Source organism: Sinocyclocheilus rhinocerous, unplaced genomic scaffold, assembly GCF_001515625.1.
Source record: "Sinocyclocheilus rhinocerous isolate Xijiao unplaced genomic scaffold, SAMN03320098_v1.1 scaffold4668, whole genome shotgun sequence".
In the NCBI taxonomy this organism is placed as follows: Eukaryota; Metazoa; Chordata; class Actinopteri; order Cypriniformes; family Cyprinidae; genus Sinocyclocheilus; species Sinocyclocheilus rhinocerous.
In genome coordinates, this window is record NW_015636628.1 from 67,566 (window position 1) to 72,019 (window position 4,454).

A 4,454-nucleotide genomic window follows, 5' to 3' on the forward strand; every position below is an offset into this window, starting at 1 on the left:
GTGTGTGTGTGTGTGTGTGTGTGTGTGTGTGTGGTAAGTGACTTTAATTGTCACTATTTTTATTTTTTTTAACCAATGACAGATTCGTTTGAACTTGTGAGTCATATTGAGTGATTCTTTAACAGAGTCATTTGTTTGTGAATCAGACACTGATCATGCTGTGTGTTTTGTTCATTCAGTCAGTGCAGACAGTGTAATGTGAAGACGTGTCGTCGTGTTATTTTGTGTTCCCGTCTCAGACAGCAGACGTACAGCTGCAGTGAGATATGATTGGTTTCCCGAGGCGCTGCAGATTCAGCAGTATCTGAGGAACTAATTTCAGGATGAAAGAGATTATTTGATGATCTCCGTCGGCTCATTAACACACTGGTGTAATGGTCTGTCTGAGGCTCGTTACAGAGGAGAATGCCGCTGGTGTCGGCAGGTTTCTGTCGGTCCAGCAGCAACAGACGGCTGTTTGTTCTCAGACTGACGCTCCAGTCACTGGACATGAGTTCATGACGTCAGTGGTGGGCGCTGTGAAGATCACAATGCACTTATTTCTGCTGGAGATTCCCAGAAAGCATGTGACAGTCAGTCTCAGAGAGGCACGTCGTCTCATTTCTGTCATTTCATTCACATCTGAGACGCGTCACACAACAAAAGAATGTGATTGTTACGAATTTATACAGATTTCCGTATTTACTGACCTGAGGTGTGACCAATGTGAAATATTGCTGTTTTCATATACATTTAAAATACATTTATTTAATGTATGGATCACTTCTGACAGCACCACACAAGCTACATTTACTACATTTGTGTAAAAGCTATTTTTTTTACATATTTTAAAAGCAAAATTATTATTATTATTATTACTATTATTAATAAATACCTGTTTTTATTTTACTGTGCTATAGTATTGCAACACTAGTATTTTTCTTAATTGATTTGTTTTATATTTCTTAAATAGTAATAAAATAAAAATATTAGCTATTATTATTATTATTATTATTAAATATAAAATAATTATTTTTTATTATTAAATATTAATAATTTATTTCTTAATTTATTTTTTGTTTTACATATTTTTTAACAATAATAAAAAATATTTATTTGAATAATAATTATTATTATTATCTCAGATGCAGTGAGTCAAATGAGTCAGTGCTTGTTTTGTTTAATATATTTTAAACAATAATAAAATGTACTTTATTATTATTAAATATGTTTTTTATTTTACAGTGCAATAGTATTACAATAGTAATTACTGTATTTCTTAATAGATTTTTGTTTTGTATTTTTAAATAAAATAAAATATTAGTTTGAATAATGATGATAATAATATTATTGTTATTATTATCTCAAATGCAGCGAGTCAAATGAGTCAGTTCTTGTGTGTAAAAGACCATTAAAATATTTGATAAAGCACATTACAGTGAGTTTGCCACAGATGAAGAGTGTTTCTCTGCTGAACTACAGAATTAAACGTTAGTCGCGTTAGAAGCTACAAACCCATTTCGTTTCTAATTGGATCTGTTATTTTGAAGTGTGTAAGTGATTCATGAGAGTTGTTTGTGGTCATTCGACTGAGCTGTGTCTTTATGAGATGCTATTTAAGAACTAACTGACAATTAAGCGCAGCTCATGACGAGCAGCATCGCTCTTCTGCTACCCACAATCCCACAGCACTGCGTTATTCACTGCTGATATTACAGCCGTAGCCTGAGGACAGGTCTCTCGCTCTCTCTCACACACATTCCTCATCAGCACAACTTTAACCTCCTTTAAGGCCTGTGACTCCAGAGGTCAAAGGTCAGAGGTCACGGAGCAGAAGCCGTCAGAGTAATTAGATAATGAGGTGTCTTCACTACATGGGCAGCTGCCTACTAAGAGAGCGTTCTGAGCGTCATGCATGCATTTTCTGAGGAAACGTTTAATATAAAAGTCAGTTCAGATTAAAGTACTTTATTGACAGGATTGTGTTTGCATGCAGTATTACCAAAGCATTATTACACAAAACATGACGTGACATGTAAGCATTTATCAGACGCCAACAAAAGAGGAACAGCATTTCATCAAAGAGCCAACAATCTTCCTAATATACAATGCCAGGTTTAGTACAAAACAAGTACTAAATAAATATAGCAATAACAAGTAATACAAAAAAAGGCATTGCAATTCTGTCTGTTTTATGGAAATGTTTTTTTTTTTGTATGTTCATTATTTGCTGGTACGGCAATCTCAGTGAAAGAAATAGGAGTAAAGTGAGCAACAGACTCAAAATGCAGCATGATAGTGAGGACTGACTGACAAAATTATGAAATTAAGACGACTAAGAAGGATTCATCAAATAAATGGAAGAATCAGTTTATTCCTGTAGTGATTATTTAATGTGTGTTGAGTTTTGTGTATGTACTGCTGTCTACCAAACAAACTGCTGCGAGGACAATAAAGTCAGCAGACAGCAGCTCTGATGTTGTTAATGTGACAATCTAATATGCATGAAAATGCAGCACACACATTGAATAAAACTGCTCATTTTGATTAGAAACAGCAGACATACACAAATGGATCAAATTAAAAGTGCCAACAGGGGTGCAAATGCAAGGGAAAATAAAATAAAATAAATAGAACAGAAACAAAAACAATCTCAATCCACAATAACAAACCTTAAAAATCAAGAACAATAGCACACAGTAAATATGAATGTGATTACATGCTTGTTCCTGCGTTCTCACTGTGGTGGTTTTGTAATATTCTTGAAATTTGGCTCCATTTTGCCTCTGAAATATTCAATAAAACAGCTAATTTTTGAATTAGTCAAACCAAAAATTATTCAGACACCAGATATCATTTTAATTTAAATTTTAAATAAAAAATTATATATATTTTTTTACTAGTGAGTGCAGGACACTATAGTTCATTTATGTAAGTGACAATAGCAAAATAAAGTCAACTGTGACATATTATACCCAAAAATTCTTCATACAGTGGACTACCAGTAAAATTGATACAATTTGGGACCAAAAATGATTCAGACACTTTGACCTGACCATGTTTTGCTTAAGTGTTGTCTGACTTTATCAAGATTAATTTGTTCCGATACAGTTTAACTCTGAGCTCTTGTCATATTTCATTACCATTTTCTAAACTCTAGCGAATAAACTGTGATAATGTGTGAAATGTTGAAGGTGTCTGAATAAATTGACTGTATATTTTTAATCAACACTTCTCTCATAGTGATTTTGGATCTGTGTAGCTTCTAAATGATCTATGTAGTTAAACCGTACTGTGCCACCAACTGCCAATTGCTTGTTTAATATCTGCTATTCAATTCATCTTCTTAAACTATAAAGCTTTTGAAAGCTGAAAAGCTGAAGATTCGCCATGAAGTCTGTGTTTCAATCAGCAAATTATAGCAGGACTAATACTTTAAAAAGCAGAAAGAAGCAGGAAAGAGACACCATTGTGTTTGTGATCAGAACAGTTGAATCTGCTAATCTTGTAACCATCCCAGTGAAATTTTTCAACTGGGCAAAATCACAAAATAATTTAGGGGAGGGTCCCTCAACTGAAAACGACACATAACACAGTAGTGCATTACAAAATGTTTATATAAATAAAGGCAATCCACAGATCATTACGGCATGTGTATGAAAAACAGTCAATAAAGTCTTTTTGAATACAAAACAAACCGTCGCATTAATCATTTATCAAAATAAAGGACAAAAAAACTTATCTGGTTGAATGAGTACTCGTCTCTAAGCCGAAACAAGCACTGAATCCGAATACTGAAGTCCTCAATGATGATAGGAGTTAACAAAATCCAATAGTCCGATAGCAAGAGTAACATTAATAATCAGCAATCCGAGTTTCCTCAAAACATAGAGTGCGTTGCAATTCTTTGATGTTGATTTGTCCCTCGATGAGCACAGAGTTTTGATGAAGTTACTTCTTAGTCCATTGATGAGGCATTCAAAGTAAAGAAGAAAACGGAAAGACAGAAACAAAAAGAGTTCTTCTACAAAACAAACAAACAACTAGTATTAGCATTTAACAACAACCCATACTTTCACCACTAGATAAATTATTTACAAAATAAGTGCAAAGTTACACAGCACAGAATAAACTGATACACTTACTTGATTGAGCTGAAAACCTAAGTTTCTCAAACTGAACTCCATTTGCGGTAAGGTTATGTAAGTGAAAGCCATGTTTCCGCTTAATCAAACAGGTATGTCTTACTCTACTGCCTACATCCATTTTATCCCTTACCATAGAAAATCATGTAGGGCCCCCTGGAGCACAGTAGAAGAACTACACACAAAAACAACAACATAGTAACTGTACTATAGTCGGTTACACAGCTGTTCGCAGAAAAAATACATGATACACCATTTGTATTTCAGTGGATGTATACTGTGGTGTTTTTATAGCAAAAAAAATGTAGAGGGTTTAATTTGGCCATCGAA

At 33.9% G+C, this 4,454-nt stretch overlaps 1 protein-coding gene and 1 long non-coding RNA gene across 4 annotated transcripts in view; one reads left to right on the top strand and one right to left on the bottom strand.

Moving 5' to 3' along the window:
• The window catches only part of LOC107748016 (calcium-independent phospholipase A2-gamma), a 52,497-nt gene that overhangs the window by 22,403 nt on the left and 25,640 nt on the right, over positions 1 to 4,454 (top strand). The gene's annotated exons all lie outside the window — the stretch shown is intronic.
• Positions 3,579 to 4,339, bottom strand: LOC107748018 (uncharacterized). Its single transcript, XR_001640867.1, has 2 exons — positions 4,125 to 4,339; positions 3,579 to 4,003 (listed from the first exon to the last, which is right to left on the bottom strand). It is a non-coding gene; the product is annotated as an uncharacterized LOC107748018 (long non-coding RNA).